At 32.8% G+C, this 21,082-nt stretch overlaps 1 protein-coding gene and 1 long non-coding RNA gene across 5 annotated transcripts in view; one reads left to right on the plus strand and one right to left on the minus strand.

The window, feature by feature from the left end:
- ITSN1 (intersectin 1) overlaps positions 1-21,082 on the minus strand; it is a 242,744-nt gene that overhangs the window by 120,306 nt on the left and 101,356 nt on the right. The gene's annotated exons all lie outside the window — the stretch shown is intronic.
- The window catches only part of LOC141561300 (uncharacterized), a 105,722-nt gene continuing 97,295 nt past the window's right edge, over positions 12,656-21,082 (plus strand). The window contains exons 1-2 of the long non-coding RNA XR_012488018.1: positions 12,656-12,830; positions 16,442-16,606. This is a non-coding gene — a long non-coding RNA (uncharacterized LOC141561300). The remainder of the gene's footprint in view (positions 12,831-16,441; positions 16,607-21,082) is intronic.

A 21,082-nucleotide genomic window follows, 5' to 3' on the forward strand; every position in this document is an offset into this window, starting at 1 on the left:
AAGGCTTTCACTGGAGTAAAATAATCTTTTTTATTCAGTTAGGGCAGTACCCATAGATAAAGCACAAGACCAGGAGTCAAAAAAACTCACATTCAAAACTACCTCATGACACTGTGTTATATCCTTACTTCCTGGCCTGTTGGGTTTTTCATGATGGTACTTTCTCCTGTTTTTCCGACTACCTTTCTAACTATGCCTTCTCATTACACTTTGCTGGATTTTTGTCTCTATAATATTCCCCAAGGCTCTGTACTTGGTGGTCTTCTCTTCTTTCTCCTGAAATTCCCTCATCTAATGACCCTTTCAGCTCTCTCAGATTTAATTTTTTCTCTATAAACATGTCCTCCAAATTCATATATACCCAGCCCCAATACCTCCTATAAACTTCAGTTCTGCATCATCAATTGCATATTTTATACTGGATATTCCAGAGGCATCTCAGGTTCAGTATGTCCAAATAGAATTCATCTTTCCCCTCAAACCCACCACTTTTCAAAAATTCCTTATTTGTGTCAAGAACCACTATCATTGTGATGTACCAAGTTGTAATCTTGAAATTATCTTCAACTTCTCATTACTTTAATGTACATATTCAATTAGCTGTCAATTTCTCCATTTCTACCTTCACAACACCCTTTATAAGTCTCCCCTTCTCCATTCACATATCCGCCACTCATATATCTTTTTAATTGGCCTCTTTCTACTCCAGTCCATTTCCCCTTTATCCCACATAGATATCAGTGACTTTTTTTTTTTTTTTTTTTAAAGTACATAGCTAATTGCTCTATTCTCGTATTCAGTAAACTCCACTGGCTTGCAAGTTCCTCCAGACTCAAATAAACATTCCTTTCTTTGTCTTTTAAATCTCTCCTCACAACCAGACCCCAACCTCTTTCCAACTTCACTACACATTATTCCTCCTTCCACATGATTCAAACTAGCCAAAATGACCTTTCAGTTCCTCCATCTGCCACCTTTGTACCCTTGTACTGACCATTCCCTTGTCTGAAGGGCATTTTGTCAACATCTCTGATCCACATAATCTCTCTCTTCCTTCAAGATATAGTGCAAGTAATTTTTAGTACCCTCCCTTTAGTAACACTGCTTTGATTTATTTCCTTTATGTTTATTTGATATATACTCATATGTGTACTTGCAGCTCTCCTGTTACACTGTAAATTCTCTGAGGAGAGTTGCATTTTTGTATTTGTATTCCTATCACCTATCATGATGTCTGACACCTGAAGGATTAAGAAATGTTCATTGATTGGTTGATTATAGGAAAACAGATTTGGCTTGTAAAACAATTTACTTTGAAAACTATACGCTTTTTGGTGCATTTTAACGACATTTTACTTTCAAAGAGTTATTCAACTCCTAAAATTATTTATCATTATTTGTTAGAAGAAACTAATGTCATAAAAGCATTAATAGAAACTATGTCGGTTGAACAACTTAAAGAGGACAAGTTAAATAATTTTCACAAACAAAAGAAGGAAAACCTTATCATTCCTTTTGCAGAAATAAACTAATGGCCCTGAAAAATACTACATAGGTCCCTTCAGAAACTCTTTCCATTATTTATCTTTTTTATCCTGCTGAGTGCATTTTTTCTTGACTACATTGGTTTCTCTTTTCTTTTCACATGCTCCATGTTGTACGGTATTTTTGAAATAATTTTCTACCCCACTTTATATAAATGTTCAGTTTTCTTCAAAACTTTCCCTCAATACCATTCCTAAAGAGAAGGTTTGTGCTGTCATCAGTCACAAGATAAAACTAGTAACTCCAACATCAAAAATGAAAAACATTCTGATGATTAAGTTTAAATTTATTTCCTCACTTAAAACCATTCTTAAGAGTTTGAGTAGTAATTTTCTTGACAGGCTCCTGAAAATTAAATGTTTGCTAAGTCATTTAATTGTTCAAAATGTAAGTAAGAATCAAATTTCTGATTCAATCTACTTCAAATGCCCTTAGTTTTAGGAATGGAAAGAACCACTAAAAACACTAATAGTAAACTAGTAAATAGCTAATAGTAAACCACTGAAAAGAATTGATTTATTTTCCTAACAATAACCCTGTGAGGTAGAAAGTATAAGTATTAACACCCCCATTTTACATTTCATGAGATGGAGGCTAAAAGAGGATTACTAACTAGATCAGACACTAAGTGGGAGAACCAAGGTCTCCTAACTTCATATTCTGTGCTCTTTGGACTCCTCTGCCTTTCTTTTTTACTGGATTATTTACAAAGACAGAATTCAATACTATAAAAACAAGGTGCAAATATTTATTTACATGTTAACCTCCTAGGATATCTAAACAGGCAGAACATGTGGCCACCAAGATAGTGTAATTTAGGAAGATCATAATGTCTGTAATTTTCTCCAGGCCATGACCCACACCCTTCCTTCATGTCTAGAAATTTCTACCATTACAGGGACCCCCTTTTAGGTGAGATAACAAAAGACATAAAAAGATAACTTTCTCCAGGAGGCTAATATTAATGGGGATGAGACTAGGAGAACTTTCTATCCTTTTCCCTATGTTAGTAGCTTGAGAGAGCTGTGATTTTATCTTTTCAGGTATTACTTCTAATAGGGTATTTGGCAACCCACCCATACCTTCTTAGCCTCTTTGGCTCTTGTTGTTGTCTTGCACAGGGCAGTCATGCATCATGTTAGAAGCTAACCTCAATTTCAATTCATATATAACTCTCTCTGATGGCATCCCTTTATCCCAGAGATGTCAAACACATAGTCCTCACATGACATGTGACCTAAAACACTCAGAAGTGCAGCAGGTTTGTGCTGCAAATCAGATTAAAGCATAATTGGGGAAGACCTAACAAAACAAAAATACCACAAAATAGATAATACCAATATAAATATGAAGCCCATAGGGATCCTTAAGTATAATTTAATGATTCTTTTTAAATTTTACACCATTGCTTTATTACCATTTCTTCTTTGAAGAAATGAGCATTCATGTCCTTCAATATATACTTCTTCATTACATTCTGGGTGACCCACAACTTTCATTTTAAGTAATTTAACATTTAATTTTTTAAATTTAAATTTTGACTGCGTAATATATCATGATACTTATTAAAACTATCAAGTTATCTCATAAGATAAATAGAATCTGGCCCTAGAATCTTATCCCAAGATAAAAGTCAGATACATTTAAAGTAGGCATTGGTAAATAGGCACATAGCAGTGATAAGATCAGGGAAGGGACAGGGCATGCAAGGAGAAAAGAAGGAAAATAGACATTTAACATGGCATGGTAGGCTCTGGTTCTATATCACAGTAGAAGCCCTAGGCTACTGTGGAAAGCATATAGCTTTTCAGCCCTGGGAAGATAAGTTCTAGATAGAGAAGCACCTGGGCTGAGTTCCTATAGAGGGCATGGGAAGACAGAGCAAAGATGGGAACAAGGGGAGAAAGAAGGGCAAACAGGATGTGATGAAAACAAACATGTCTAGTACTGAAAGTTTGTCTGATTATCAAAATTCTGCCTTATAGATGTAAAACGACATTGAGAAGGAATATTTAAACTTGTCATTACCCTTATGAATTGTAGAAGTTTCAAAATGAAATATAATATAATAAAATGATATGACATGTAATATAAAGTGATATATGATATGATACAGTGATATTTGGTTAGACAAGAACTTTAATCTATATTTGATTCAAATGGGATAAAATGTTAATAAAGTAAATCAAAATTAGCCTTTTTAAGCTTGTATTTTTAATTGCTTTTAGTGATACTGAAATTCCATTGTCCAATAACTTTAAAAATTAAAACTGAGACAAGTTTGACTTACTGTACATTCAATGATCATTTGATGAAAAAGAAGCATGTGTTCAAAACTTTAATTTTCCTTAATTTAAAGTTTTATATTCCATAGAATGAAATCTTTAAAATTCTCAAGGTTTAAAATCCATAATGAGGGCAGTGTGCTACAGAGGGAAAAGTCAGTGGCTTAGGATTCAAGAACCTGATGTACGAGTTACTAGCTGCACTGAGCTTGGGCCCACTTAAACTAATAGGACTTCAAATAACAAGATTCTATGAACTTCTTATTTATGAGTTTCTCCTATCCAATTTATTTTCTAATGCCATTTTCTTTTTTGGGTTTTATCCTAGCTGAAAACTTTATTATACATGTCATTAATCAAATGCATTGGGGATTACTTATTTTATAAAAGCATTCAACTTAGTGAAGTCTTTATGCATTCATGTCTATTTTTATATATCATTATTTATATGGCAGAGTGATGAGAGAATGGGGAAAGGGAAAAAAGATTTAAATAATATCTATTATGTGCTAGGCACTATGCAAAAATACTTTACAAATATTATCTCATTTGATCTTCACAACAAGCCAGCAAAGGAGGAGCTGTCATTAACCCTTTCTAACAGTGGAAGAAATTGAAGCAAGAAGGTTAAATGACTTGTTATGGGTTGTACTGCTAATAAGTGACTGTGGTCAAATTTGAACTCAGGATTTCGCTATTCCAGGCCCACTACACCACTTCTAGACTAAAAGGCAGAAGCAAGTTAAAATTGAGATACTAAAGTCAATACCAATTAAGAATTAATATGAAATAAATACAAAGTGTCTCTGAAATATATCAATGGAAAATGTTTTTCAAATTTATAAAAATCCTAGGAACATATTCATTTCTATCTTTTTTTAAAGTTTTCTATTTCCTTATTGTATTTTCCAGCATTTACCTATAAAGACAACTGCATTGAAGAATACATTTGTTGCTACTGATTTAAAACAAGTTTTACATACATTTAAAATATCCAAAAAGAGTTGACAGTAGTCTCAAGAAATTGCATTTTTACTAAAGGCAGTGAAACACATATCTATAAATAACTCAAAATGGCCTGGGCATAGTAACATGATCAGTTAAGTTCTTTGGACAATGAGATTACTCCAAGAATTATCTTCATGATTCAAAATGAAATGAAAAAACATTTGAAAGTGTCAAAGAGACTAATCTACAACTCAATTCCATTTAGCTAGTATTTATTAAGTCTCTACTATGAGCAAACACAAGTAGAAACTGAGAATATAAAAACAAAAACAAAACAAACAAACAAACAAAAAAAAAAAAAGAACAGCCTGCTCTTAAAAAAAATTAAAGTGTAAAGAATATAAAATCATATCAAAGTTTTTCCTTTCTGGAAAGTAACACTGCATAAATACTCGAGTATAAACATGCTAAAAACTGGTTGTAGGGATGGAGCATTTGTATGCTTAGGAAGTTTTTTAAAATAATTTTCTTTCTTACTGGAAAATGAATGGATGCCCATCAATTGGAGAATGGTTGGGTAAATTGTAGTATATGAATGTCATGGAATATTATTGTTCTATAAGAAATGACCAGCAGGATGAATACAGAGAGGCTTGGAGAGACTTACACGAACTGATGCTGAGTGAAATGAGCAGAACCAGGAGATAATTATACACTTCAATAATACCATATAAGGATGTATTCTGATGGAAGCAGTTATCTTCGACAAAGAAAAGATCTAATTCAGTTCCAATTGATCAATGATGGACAGAATCAGCTACACCCAGAGAAGGAACACTGGGAAATTAGTGTAAACTGTTTGCATTTTTGTTTTTCTTCCCAGGTTATTTTTTCCTTCTGAATCCAATTCTTCCTGTGCAACAAGAAATTCAGTTCTGCACACATATATTGTATCTAGGATATACTATAACATATGTAACATGTATAAGACTGCCTGCCATCCAGGGGAAGGGATGAAGGGAAGGAAGGGAAAAATCAGAACAGAAATGAGTGCAAGGCATAATGTTATAAAAAAAAAAAAGTTACCCATGCATATTGTACTGTCAAAAAAAAAGTTAAAATTATAAAATAAAAAAATATTTTAAAAAAGAAAATAAAAAGCAAGCAAATAACAAAAAAATTTTTTTCTTTCTTTGAATTCTGAAAGGTCAAGGATAATGACTTATTTGATTTTTGTATACTACTACTATGGTGTACTACTTTTTAGAAGGTGCTTTTGGAATGCTTGATTCATTGGAAGAAAATAAAAAGACATTGTTCCAATTGATAATTTTCTATTAACAATTGAAATTTATGATACTCCTGATCTTGCAAATGAGACTAAATTGATGTTCTTTACTTAACTTTCCTATATAAATTTAGATATAATTAACTTTTAAAAGTTTTTTTTTTTCAAACAGGAAATGTTTTAGATGAATCCTGTCAATACATTTATGTCATCATCTCTTCTAAACCATTTGTAATCTCTAGCTCTCTCAATGATTTCTTAATTGTCCGATCTATATCCTTCTTGATCTCTCCCCCAATTCCCTTCTTGAATGTTCTCGTCCTTCTGTCTCAATTTCCTTTACAGGATCATCATTTGTGTCACATTCAATAGCTGTAGGTATACCCTAAGTATCTACCCTGGTTCCCCTTCTCTTTTTTTTTCTACATACCCTCTCACTTGATGATCTTAAAAGTTCCCATAGTTTCAATTATCATTGCTATATATTGCTATAACTTCAATATCTATATATTTACTTCGAATCCCTTTCCCGAACTCCACTCTATATTATCAACTGTCTATAAAACATACAAACCAGATGTCCTGCAGGTATCTCAAAATCACCAGTCTAAAACAATTCATTATCTTTTGCCCAACCTACCCAAACTACTCCCCTAAGCCCACAATTCTTCCCAAGTTCCCAATTTCTATTGAGGATACCATGCTACTTGTCAGTTAACTGAAGTGTCATGTTCAATTCCTCATTCTCACAAAATCCACAGATCCTATAAGTTGCCAAATGTTTTGTTTGTAGCCATAAAACATATCTTGCATATATTCCTTTTCTATACTCATAGATACTATCTTTATTCAAGTCCCTATTACCTCTTACCTAAAATTACTGCAATCGCTTATTTGTCTTCCTACCTAATCTCTCCCCCACTACAATCCTTCCTCCCTACAGACAGCTGCTAACGTAAATTTCTTCAAGTGCTAAAGTGAATTCTGATCATGCTACTCCTTACTCAATAAACTCCAGTGTTAACAGATTACTTATAATATCGAATAAAAAGGATTCTGATTGGCATTTAAAGTTGTTCAAACTTGGACCCTTACTAACCTATAATCAAATGAAATAATATTTGTAAAGCACTTCACACAGTGACTGACACACAGTGGTTGCTTAATAAAAATCTGTTCCCTTCTTTTCCCCCTTTTTCTAGTTTTCTAGAAACTAGTTTCCTCTCCATTCACTGTGTTCCAACTGCACTGGACTATTTGTTGTTATGCACACATTATGATTCTCCTCTTTCACTGTACAAGAACTCTTTTTCTGGTCCCCTGCCTGCTAGTGCCACCTCCTTAAGACTATCTGGCATCCACTCTGTATGTATACAGCAATATATGAACAAATTATCTTCCTTATTAGAATATAAGATCCTTGAGGGCAAAAACTGTTTGACTTTTATCTTTGTACCCCCAGCATTTGGCAAATTCCTGGCACATCAGGAATTAGTGAGTGCTTAATAAACATTGAAATGATTGATAACTATTGGTGTAAAACTCCAAAACTTACCAAAGTAGTCTCTTCAATTTAAAAAGAGAGTATTTTTATATTTCAAAACTATATCAACCTGAAAAAATATAGCTCTAAAGAAAGGAATTAATATCAAATTTTATAAAGCAATTTTAAAATAGTTGCCTACATTTGAACAACCTCATAAAGTTTTGGAAATCAAAATAGAGTGAACAAGAACAATATATATTTTATTACATCATTTCATAAATCTATGGAAAAGAAATACTTTGGAAAATTTTTTCTTAAACAAGACTGTGGGAAAATAGTTCTTCTATACATATGCACTGTACTTAATATTAAAAAAAATAATTATATAAATTCACACTGATTTTTCTTGCTGTCTGAATTTCCTCTTCCTTGTTTTTTCTTTCCTTCATTGTTTCCCTTCGCATGCACTTTTTTCTCCTGACTTCTCATTCTGCTCTGTGGTTCTTTCTCCAATTCTTTTCTCTTTTCCCTTGGTTGCTAAACATTTTGCCTCTCACTGCCTTCAAAATGAATGAGCCTGCCAAGAACTCAAGAGTCTGAAACCAAGAGCATAAAGGTCTTAATTAAGCAAACAAACAAGAATGTAACTCTTTTTAATATTAATTAGCAAGTATAACAGATATTATCAAAGATCATATTTTCAGCATCTTTTTACTAACCAAAACCATTGGACTTCAAGAAATCAAAATTTTCCAGCAACAATACTATGGAAGACAATTTTTAATAATTCTTAAAATATCCAAAAGAAGGCAAATTTGCTTAGAAGAAATAAACAGCATCCAAGTCGAGTCATAATGCTTTATATCTATTACCATATACCCGATGGATCTGGATTTCAAGTATACTGGATTTGGAATCAAGAGGCCCAGAGATGACTCCCTAACATTTACTGGCTAGATGGCCATGGGCAAGTCATGTGAACTCCCTGAGGTACAGTTTCATCATTTGAAAATAGGGATAATTAATTCCTGTGGCACTAACCGCATGCATATGGTTCTTGTGAGGATCAAAAGTGCTTTACAAACCTTAAAGCACTATAAAAATGTTAGCTATTAATTATATAACATATAATTATATATTATAATACACAATTATATAATATATAATTATTAATTTATAATATTATTATTATTTTCTATATTTTAAAATGGCTACATATATAGTGGATACAGTATATTTATACTAACTCTTGTATGAACAGTTGCTAAAATGCAATGCTATTGTTTAAAAGGTTTGCTCTATACAAAATGCAAAACTAAATCATACAGTATCTTATCCAGCTTGTAATTCGGGGCTTATATCAACACATATACTACTTGGCAATACAATACTAATCGAACCTATAATAATTTCTAGCTTTTGAAAAAAAGGCTCAGCATTTCTTATTAAATGCTATATACAGAAACACTATGCACTCATCTGTGTATGGCAAGCTGAAACTCAGAGGTGGAGATGGTTCATCAGTCTCAGTCTGAGAAAGATGAGCAGGGAATGGAGACTTTTAGAAAGGAGTCTAAGTGGTTGGCACAGCCCTGGAGAACTGACACTGTTTCTTCCATTAGCATTGATTGGAAGAAAGACAACTCAAATGTCAAGATATGTAGCTCTGACAACTGTATATCTTTAATTGACATATGAGAAGAGCCTCCCAAAATGGATGGAAATGTAGCATATTATGAAAGTTAAGTAATACCAAATCATCTTGGACACAAGAAGCAAATAGTAACTAAGAGATTAAAAAAAAATAATAACACAGGTTAGCAGAATCATTAATACTTGCTATTTTCAACTCATTCCTATTCTGAAAAAAAAAAATGACCATTACTCTAGAATGACTAAATTAGTTAATATCCAATTTTAAAGACCAACTTTAAAAATTAAGTGGAGGCAGAATCTTTTAATTTGCTCAATGGAATGGCTTCTATAAAATATAATATTATTGTACATATATTGTGATTATAAACTATTATTCATTACTATAATGATACTGTTATGATAATATGTGATATATTATATGATATATATATGTGATATAAAGTATAATATAATGAGATATTACTTAACATAACATACTTTAAATAAATTACTTGGACTGTAGTAAATATTTTATTCATTATAAGATAGTTTCTCTCTTGCCCTTTAAAAAACTGTCCTATGTTTAAAGAAATTAAAATGCTTATTAGAAAAATAGTATTGTGACAGCTAGGTGGTACAGTGGATAGAGCACCAGCTCTGAACTCAGGAAGACCTGAGTTCAATTCTGGCTTCAGACACTTAACACTTCCTAGCTGTGTGACCCTGGGCAAGTCACTTAACCCCAATTGCCTCAGGAAAGAAAGAAAAAAAAATCAGCATTTAAAATATTAATACATGGTTTCCCTCCTTTTCACTTCTCCTAGCAAGGCGGCTTTGGATAAGAGAAATATTATACTATGAGATTAATTTATGAGCAGAGATTGAATAGTTGCTAACATTTTTTTAGCATAGTATATTAACATCAGGAACAATTTGAATTGCTAAAGAGCTGCCAACTGGCAAAGTGGATAGAGATAATTTGTAGACTCCTGCCTAGACAAGTAATTTGAGCTCCGAGTCTCTTGCAACTTTTTAAGACTTACCACCTAAATTGTAAATAGGTTTCATCTGTTTTGGAAATCACAGTTACTAAACATATGTACAAGTATAATCTGAATTCCTAAAGATTGAGAAAATATGGTAGGGTGAATAGGTTGCTGAATTTGGGAGTTTTGAATATGTCTCTGATACTTATTAGCTCTGTGATCACTGCCAGGAAATTTTTAACCTCTTTAAATTTCAGTCTATTCATCTGTGAAATGTGCATAATAGTGTCTAAAGTACTTATACCAGAGTTTTTAAAGACTCAGATAATGTCTACATAATGAATTTAAATAGCTATTTAAATTTCACATTATTATTATTATTACTAAGAATAATGCATATACATAGATATTAATAACAATAATAATATTAATGTGAGGGATTGCCTATCAATTGGGGAAAGGCTAAACAGTTGTAGTATGATTATGATAAAATACTATCGTGCTATAAGAAATGAGAAACAGCTGAATCATTACTGATCAGAGAAATGCAAATGAAGACAACTCTGAGATACTACTACATACCTCTCAGATTGGCTAAGGTGTCAGGAAAAGATAATGACAAATATTAGAGGGGATATGGGAAAACAGGAACACTAATTAATACATTTTTGGTGGAACTGAACAGATCCAACTATTATGGAGAATAACATGGAACTATGCCCAAAAGTTATCAAACTGTGCATACCCTTTGATCCAGCAGTGTCTCTAATGGGCCTGTATCCTAAATAGATCATGAAAAAGGGAAAAGAATCCACATAAGTGCAAAAATGTTTGTGGCAGCCCTTTTGTACTGGCAAGGAAATGGAAACTGAATGGATGCCCATCAGTTGGAGAATGGTATATAAGTTATGGTATATTAATGTTATGGAATATTCTATAACAAATGATCAGCAGGATGATTTCAGAAAGGCCTGGAGATTTAAATGAACTTATGATATGTGAACATTGTACACAGCAACAATAATATTATATGATGATCAATTCTGATGGTCGTAGCTCTTTTCAACAATGAGGTAATTCAAGCCAGTTCCAATGGTCTTGTGATAGAGCCATCTTCATTCAGAGGACCTTGGGGACTGAGTGTGGAACACAACATACTATTTTCACTTTTTTTGTTATTATTGTTGGCTGGGCTTTTGTTTTCTCAATTTTTTTTCTTTTTGATCTTAGTTTTCTTTTGCAGCATGACAATTGTGAAAAGATGTAGAGAAGAATTGCATATGTTTAACATATGTTGGATTACTTGGCATCTAGGGGAGGGAAATCAGGGAAAGGAAAGGAGGAAAAAAAATTTGGAACACACACAAGATTTTGCAAGGGTGAATGTAGAAAACTATACATATATTTTGAAAATAAAAAGCTTTATTTAAAAAAAAAGAAAAGAAAAAAAAATGAGTAGCAGGATGACTTATATGAACTGATAAAAAGTGAAATAAGCAGACTCAGGAGAATACTGTACTCAGTATCAACCAGATTATATGATGATCAACTGCGAATGACTCATTCTCAGCAATATAATGATCCAATACAATTCCAAATGACTCATTATGAAAATGCTAGCAGTCTCCTAAGAAAGAACTGATGGAGATTGAAACATACCTTTTAAAATTTTATTATTTTCTTTTAATCTGTGACTTCTTTTGCAACATGGCTAAAATGGAAATGTTTTGCATGACTGCATACAAAAATTGCTTATCTTTTCAAGGTGAGGGGGAAGGGAAGAGAATATGGAAATCAAAAAAATTTTTAAAGTTAAAATTTTAATTTTTTTTCACAATTACTTTTAACATTTTAAAAGTATTTCTATAATAAATGAGCAATAAATGTCATAAGAAAATATTTAACCCATAAAACTACATGAAAAATTGTTGCTAGAGAAAATCTAAATCTTCTAGTGTCTCCAAAAAATAAACATGACAAGCAGGATACTTTAACTAAAATTTAATTGACTCCCAATGATATTCAATTAAGAAAAGTGCAATGCTTGAATGATGAGAATTCTTATTCCTAATTGTGGAAATTGCTTCTCATTCTATATTGTTGTTCCATGGATCCAGTTCTATCCATACTTAACTGTGCTCTGTTAGTGAAGAAAGCTTGCATGTCCTGTATGCCCAGTTGTAAATTCTTGTCCCTAGTAATGCTATTGCTGCATATGAACAAACCCAGCCTGTTGCTTTTTCTGGTTCAGACTTTGCCTTTTCAAAAGCACTTTGTCTAGCCAACATCTAGTATTCATAAAGTATTTACTATGTGCTAAGTGCTTTATAAATATTATGCCATTTGACCATTTGGTAATCCCTCTTTTCATATTTCGACTCTTTGGGAGCTCTTATATGTGGAAATTCCTACAATTGGAACATTCCAAGCTAGAAGCTTCCAGTTTCATAGCTCATTGGTATCTTCCTGCCTGTGACCTCATGTGTGTGAAACCAATCAGGCCTGTCTGAGCAGGACCACTTCCCTTTCTTTAAACATCTGGGGTACCTTTTAGCTGAGAAGGCTGTCTTGAACACAGATTCAGAAATCCTCAAGCACCATGTATCCATCCCTTCTTCCAGCCATGGCTTGAAGACCATCGTACTCTAGACTGCCTGGTAACAAGCCTGGTTGTATCCCTTCACTAACCCCTTACTAGTTTTATTTTGAAAGTAATTCCATACCCAATGTTAGGGGATTAAGTGGACTGAATAGATGCTCTAGCTTGAGATGTTACTTCTGGTGATAATGTGAGGGAACTAAGGGGCTGCCCAAATAATTTGCCCTTTTTTGGTGCTACATCCTATTCCTTTCAGGGTCTCTCGTTAAACCATATGGACTTGCCTTTTAAATTCTCCCTTAAATGCACCAAATAAAAGGGCCTCTTGCTTTTAGCAATGACTAGATCATCTAATTATTCTGCAGAGTCCCTTTTGGATCCAGCAAAAGTCCTTGAAATTAATCCATCCTTGACTCTCCAGCACCCCTCACATTTTCCAATCATTTATCAAGTTTTTTTTTTGTTGTTGTTTTGTTTTGTGTTTTGTATACTACTTCAATATTTCTTCTTCGATATCTGAACCATAGTCTTCATTTGTGCCTTTTACACCATAATTCAGGTCCTTGTCACTTCTCACTTGGACTATATTATAGTGGTCTTCCTTACCAGGCTTTCTAAATATAGCTCTCCTTTTCAAATATTCATCACATCCCTAGCAACATTTTGTTCCTAAAGCACAACTATGATCATATCACATCACTGCTCCAAAAACTCAAACATAGACTCTTTTATTTGACATTTAAACCTTTTGTAACTTGGCTTCAGTCTATAATTCCAGACAGATTACATTTTCAGGCAAAGTGACCCTACCTCCTGGTCTTCATATATGACATATCACTTCCTATATTTGCATTCTTCTACATAGAAGCCTTGAACTTGGAAGACTTCCCTCCTTACTTCTGCCTCTAAGAATCCTTTTCTTGAATAAGATTCATTTCAAGGGCTACCTCCTATAAAATGTTTTTATGATTCCCCCAATAGTTAGTACTCTACTTTCTCTAAATACTTTGAATTTATTTTAAGAATATTTTACACTTACCTACATATGTATAGAATTCTGAGCTAAATGTGACCAACTTGAAGGCAAAAACTATGTTAATTTTTACTTCTGTATTTATAGGACTTAATATTTCTTGGTCATGGATTAGATCTGAAGATTCGCTGGTATAATGAACTGCTAGTGACAAAACTGGCAACGTGGTATAATGGATAGAGTGTCCTGGCCTAGGCCCAGGAAAAAATTAATTCAAATCTAGCCTCAGACACTTACTAGCTGTCTGGTCCTGAGCAAATTATTTAACCTCAGTTTGCCTCAGTTCCTCATTTTAAAATGAGCTGAAGAAGGAAAAAGCAAATACTCCAGTATATGTCAAGAAAACCTCAAATGGGGTCATGAAGAATTAGTTACAACTGAAATTGCTAAACAACAAAGTGATAAAACTCAAATCAATTCAAACTAGAAATTCTTCTGCAACTGAAAGCTGTGTTGTTTGCCTATGGCAAAGATTCTTACATTGTGGTCACAATCCCATAGGGGGTACTGTTACTGAATATAGGGGTTTTGCAGTTTTTGAAAGTAACAACCAAATATTAATTCAAAATCAAATGCATAATGAATCTGAGTTGTTTCTAGTAGCACTTGTCCATTGTGACTTCATTGCAGCCTTGGTTCTGAACATACTACATGAACACTTTGCCCTGTGCATTCACAAATGCTGCCAGAAATAGCTCAGATTCAAGAAAGGATTGTGTAAAAATTTCTCATGTGAAAAGGCGTCCTAAGCATTAAAACTTTAAGAAGTCCTGGGCAATAGCACTGCAAAGGCAATTAAGTGTTTTGCTCAACAACCACTATGTTTTAGAAGTAGGATTTCAATCCTGTTGTTTCTAAGTCTAGCTTTCCATAAACAATGACACTCAATTGGAACATAGTTGGTACTTTAAAAAAAGGTGTCAAAGGAAATTATTCTGGCCATATTACTTACTATCCTCATCATTCACTTTTCATATCTGTAAAGTTACAAAAGGTATGGCCATAGGCTTAATGAAAAAGGCCAGAGCTGATGTCAAGGACTGGCCTAGCTGAGCCTGGCTATCCATCTACAGTGGACAAGATGTCTGGTCTTTATGAGGACAGTCTACACTTGAGGTGCAGAAGGCTTATTTTGGCACCAGCAGAAATTTAGATTACCTTAATAGTTGACAGCTGTCAAGCATAGATTCTTGAAATGTTGAGATAATAACCCTATCTCATTGAGTAATTTCAGGAATAAAAAGTATGAGTAATTAATTAGTAATCATCATGTAAAGTGTTCCAAAGATGTTAAAGTACAACAAAGATGTATCCTAGTGATGAAGTTAGAATTTATAAACATTGTATTCATTATACAGAAATTTCTGTTAGGGAAATTATTTGTTAAAAGTTTAGTTTTAGTTTTTCCTTTTTATTTTTTTCCCTTTCATCCCCCCCCAACACTCCTATAAGCAAGCTATAGGTATGAAAGGATTTATTTATGAAGATATATGTAGATATACACATACATACACACACACACCAGCCCCCCATATACACGTCTTTCCTATGCCTGCTGACATTTTGCTTTAATTCTGCTTAACTTGCCTCGCTATTACTTAACCTCCCAGTCTGCCTATCCCTCCCTCATTTCTTTACATATTTTGAAGGGAGCTATACTCTTTATGAAATATATGAAGTGTTGCCTATTTAACCCATTCTCAATTAAGGTTTTCAGAACTACGGATCCTCCTCCCACTTCTAATGTCTCTCTTATTTATCCTCTGCATCTTATTTGTATAACATAATTACTATTTTTATCTTAACTCGGCCCAATCATTCTTTTGAGCTACCCTAATGTTGACGTCAATCTTAAACGTTTTATTCACTGCTCCCATAAAAAGCAATTTGTCCATATTGAGTTCCTTGAAGCTGATCTTTGATATTGACTCTTACATGTTAAATTTTCTATTAAGTTCAGGTTTGGTTGATAGGAAGTCCTAAAAACCTGCAACTTCACTGAATGATCTTTTTTCCCCCTCATTCAATGTTATAGATAATTTTGATGGATATGATATTTTTGGACACAGTCTTAGTTTTTTTGATTGTCTATAGATATGAGTCCAGGACCTGAAGTCTTTTGTTAAAGTTTAGACAGGACAAACCGTTTCAATAACCAATTATGCCTAGTTTCAGATGACTAGAAAAATTAAATAAAAATTAAATAAATAGGTCAGCCTGTTATTTACAAATTTTGAACATAGCAACCCATCAAACAAAATAGCAAAATGGGCTTCAGAACTCTGCATGGCTTTAGAATTCTGCATTTCCTTTCTACTTTTGTTGCTGTTGTTTACAGTGATGGTGATAGAGTGATGAGGAGGGGGCCATGCAAACATAAGGAATTAAGAATGACATAGTATCTTTAGATGCTCTTAAACACCAAACACAAGAACTTTGTCACTGACCAAATATTACTAAAATGGAAATATTACCAGAGAAATTAAATCATAATAATGTTTAAATTGTAACTATAAGAAAAGACAAAAGATTCTCCTTAGATGTGCAAACAAAAGATGTGCAGAATGAATTTTATTTCACAATCTAAGTCAACTGAAAACATCATTTCATGGAATATTGGTCATTTTGTATTGCAGTGTCAATGATAAATATTTGAAGAAAGAGCAAAAGGAAGAGCAGTGCTTGCTCATGAGTCAACATTATTGCAGAAGATGATAAAGTAGAGAAATTCTAAGAAGAACTTGATATGGCTTCCTGAGTTAAACCAAAACACTTTACTATTCAGTGACTTCAATGTAAAGGTGAGTATAGGACAAAGTATATGTGAAGAAACATGACTCAGGAATTAGAAATGAAAGACTAAAGTCTAGTACAATAGAAACCTCACAGCCATGTACCACAAAAATACTTTGGGAAGGGATACAAAAAGAAATGAGTAAGGAAATAACCAAATAACATCAGAAAAAATGAATATAAAATGAAATTGATTATATTTTAAGAGATAGAAAAGGCTGATTACAAAAGAGGGTTATTTCCAAATTAGCTGTTTCTGTATAGTCAGACAATCAATTCATTAAAGCCAAAGATAAAAATCAATACCAATATTAGAATAATAAAAATAATTAGTTGGAGATATTTTAATCTAAACTATTTAAATGAACTTTCTATGGCACCAAATAGGAAAAGGATAAAAAAAAAACAGACATGAAAACAACTATAATTTTTTTTTCTCAAGGAAGTTTAATTGATATAAATTAATCATCATACTAAAGAAAGCAAAGAAATCTAGATCAGCAAAACATAAGAATTCGCTCTTCCTCCAAGCAGTAAGCTATTAAAAGTAAGGATAATACCAACATATACATATATACATATATTTGTATAAACATATTCACACACACATTTGTAAAATTTTATGGAGAAAAATTATCATTATGAACAATTTTACTTCATGAACGTTCTAGATGGCATAGTGCCCGGAGCTCTGGATTTAAGAGTCAGGAAGACTTACATTTAAATACTGCCTGTCTGATCCTGAGCAATTCCCATCAATAAAATGGGGATAATAATAGCACCTACCACATAGGGTTGTTCAGATAATACATATAAAGTACATTGCAAACCTGAAGGTGCTACATATATTTATAACTGGCTATTATTACTATAAAATAGTTAAACACAATGTAGAGGAAAACAAATTTACAGAAAGTCTAACAAGAGAACCAACTAATCTTCCAAAAGACATTTAAGGATGAAAGTACAAGGAAGAAAAAGAACAGATGAAAATGGAAAAGATCTGTCAAGACTTCTATAATAAGCCCTCTTTTTCCCCTTCAATAATACTGAAGGCACACTCTATGACTCTAAAGCAATGTACTGTCCAAGGAAGTAAAAATGACACTAATGACACAATGAAAGAAAAAACATGTGCAAACCCAGTGTACAATGAGATGGCGTATACTGGAGATGACAAAATGAGAAGTTTGCTGATATCTAATGAAAATCTTAAGATATCTGAAGGGAAAATGTCAAGTGCTTGAGAGAAAAGAACCATAGACGTCTTACCACATCTCTTACCTTCAAAAAAAGTGAAAGAGAAAACTATAAATAACTGAATGACATGTCTATTTTTCCATATTACACAATATTAAAAATAAGCCAAAAATCCATTGAAGGCAAACTTTGATAAAGTTTTGGAAAAAAAGCAGGCAGGCTCTAGAAGACATTCTTCAGCAGACCACATCTTGGTTAAATGAAAAGTGTAAAGAGTACAATATCCAACTATGCCTGTTTCTGGTCACTTTTAAGACCCATATTAAAAATTTGGTAACACAAAAACAATGCCTTAAAGGTGTTCCTGATACAAGATGTTTCCCAGGTAATCGTAAAATAGCAAGGTTACCTTTGCTTGATAACTTTATTATTACTATAAAATGAAATACAAAATGAGTAAATGGATGTTCAGCAAAAGTGTCTGCTACTGTTATGGAAGATAACAGCACAGAATTCAAATGGAAGAAAGATTCTGCAGATGCTCCTCTTGGCAGATAACATTGTGTTAGCTGTATCAACCCTGAAACATTGTAGAACTTAATAAATGAAATGTATAATAACTAAAAATAACTTGGCTTAACTGCCCATAATGGAAAAACCAAGTGAATAAGAAAAATTTCATGTTTAGATAATAGTATGAAAAAGAATGGAAAAGTTATAGAACTGTCTAATACATATATTTTAATAAGCCCTGGATAGAAAACAAGTTGGGATCCAAAATTAAATAGGAATTGGAAAATGATCTGGATTTCCTTTAAGTTACCTAGTCTTTTAATGATCCTAAGTTTGTTGCTGAGACAAACACTCATCTTTTTTTTTTCCCTAAGGCTGGGGTTAAGTGACTTGCCCAGGGTCACACAGCTAGGAAGTGTTAAGTGTCTGAGACCAGATTTGAACTCAAGTCCTCCTGAATTCAGGGCTGGTGCTCTATCCACTGCGCCACCTAGCTGCCCCCAACACTCATCTTTTTAAAACAATATGTTTATAGTTGCATGACTGTAAGTCATGAACTACCACAATCTCCAAAGAAAGTTATGGATCATCCAAAGACATTGGAGAAATACAAAAGGGCACAGCATGTAAGAATGAGGTGTGCAGAGGTAATGATCTTGGAAAGAATGTCCATATTAATGAGATCATAGCTTCAGTCAAGTATTGAAGACAAAAAGGGGAGGGGGGAGAAATTATATTATTTTTATTGAGAGAAAAGAGTAATTTTATCTAAAAAGTGTAAAAAGCTCTTGTTAAAAAAAATCTTAGTGTATGATAGTTTCACACTGCAAACAGCATTACTTCATGGAACCAAATGTATATAATAGTCAAATTATATAATATATTATACCAATAATAATCAAAAAGTATTATCTCCATTTAAGTGTTGAATGCTAAAAAGAGGGATGACAGAAGAGTTGAAGCATCTAGCTCAATCTCCATATCAATTTAATCCTCACTTGCTTCTACAGGGCCCACTGGGATTATCATTCCTTTTTTCCACCTTCCTTTTTTTGAGTTATGTCTTGAGATAAGCCAAACAACAGTATAAAACTTTATTTTAATATTTTTTAAGAAGTTGATCACTTTCTTACAAGTTCATACATTATTAAAATACACTCAGTTCTCAAAGCAATATCTTATTTAAATTTAAGAAATAAGTAACAAGTCGCAATGAGATCTGGGGCTAAGATTATGCATTGTTTATATTTTTAAAGAGAAGGCAAAGTTGTAGCCATATCTCTAGGATATGCAATTTCTATGACAAAAGAAAATCACAGATCAGAAAATTCCTTCAGTCAACATAGGTCAGCACTTTCTCTGCAAATGAGTTAGAGAACTGCCTAGAGAAATAAGAGGTTAAAGTAACTTACTAAAAGTTAACAAAGACATTCAGAATTAAAGATGAGCTTTGATGCCAGATTTTCCTGGTTCAGAGGTCAGCTTTCTGCACAGCATTTACATAAATATTATATACATAGTCACAAGACTGTACCTGCATATATGGAATCTTTCATATAAGGATACAAAAGATATAAGGGAAAACTTGAGAACTTCGCTTTCCCTGAAAGTCTACTCATTTGGATTTGTAAAAATATGTAAAATTTTCTGAAGGGTCACACTAGGCAATTGCAAAAAGAGCTATATAAACCCAATTAGTTTTAATATTCTCAAACTGACTGAGAATTTCAAAACTGAAAGAATGTGAAGGACAAATTTTTTAAAGCATGCAAGATTTGAACGTGTCTTTCATAAGAGAAATAGACTATTTACTGCTAATATAATTTGGTGTCTGAATCAAGTATGAAAACTTTGAATAATCCAAATCTTAGGTTTTGAAAAATCTAAGATTTGGATTATTCAAAGAATTAGAAATAGTTGCAATAATACTTCCAGGTAGATTCAAGTTATATATAAAATCACAAGCTATACTTCCTTCTTCAAAGGAAATCAATTTACTACATTGCAAAAGGAGCAATATAAACCCAATTAGTTTAGTATTCTTAAAGTGACTTAAAACAATTTTAAACTGAAGAAGAATAACAGGAAGAGACTGTTTTCAAATCACTATTGCTTTAATAAATCTTAAGTAGTTTTTGCTTTTTCTTGAAGTGCAAATAATAACAATAACAAACCACATAATATTTTTCCCACAAAGAAAGAAGCAACGATCATATACTAAACAACAAAATAAAGACTCAGAAATCATCTTGAAGTTATGGTAGAGCAGAAAAAGTATTGGTTTAAAAAAAAAAAAAAGCTATTTTATAATGGCATTAAAAAAAAAAACTGGGAGGATACAAGTTCCACATAAAAAGTCATCATTATATTGGTATAAGAGATAATTGTATTAAATTGTGTCACAATCAAACTGAGATAACTGGTTCATACTTTACCTGAGACTATTCAAATCAGTCCTAATTTAAAATACAAGAGAGTCTTCAAATTTCTCTCTCATCTTTCCACTCTTCTTTTCTTCTTCCTGCTTCTCCTCTTCTTCATTTCCTTCCTCTGTCTTCTTTCCCTCCCTCCCCCTGTTCTCTCTCTGTGTATCTGTCCTTGTCTCTTGTCATATCTTTCCTCCTTCTCCCTTCCTCCACATTCTTTCCAATAGGGAAAAAAAATGAATTTGTACTTTTCCCTTCTCTATAAACTTTTAAGACTTTTGAAAAGTTGACAAATCAGGTTAATTTTACTGCCTAGGATTAAAACACAAAGCAATTATCAGATAA

Source organism: Sminthopsis crassicaudata, chromosome 3 (genome assembly GCF_048593235.1).
Source record: "Sminthopsis crassicaudata isolate SCR6 chromosome 3, ASM4859323v1, whole genome shotgun sequence".
In the NCBI taxonomy this organism is placed as follows: Eukaryota; Metazoa; Chordata; class Mammalia; order Dasyuromorphia; family Dasyuridae; genus Sminthopsis; species Sminthopsis crassicaudata.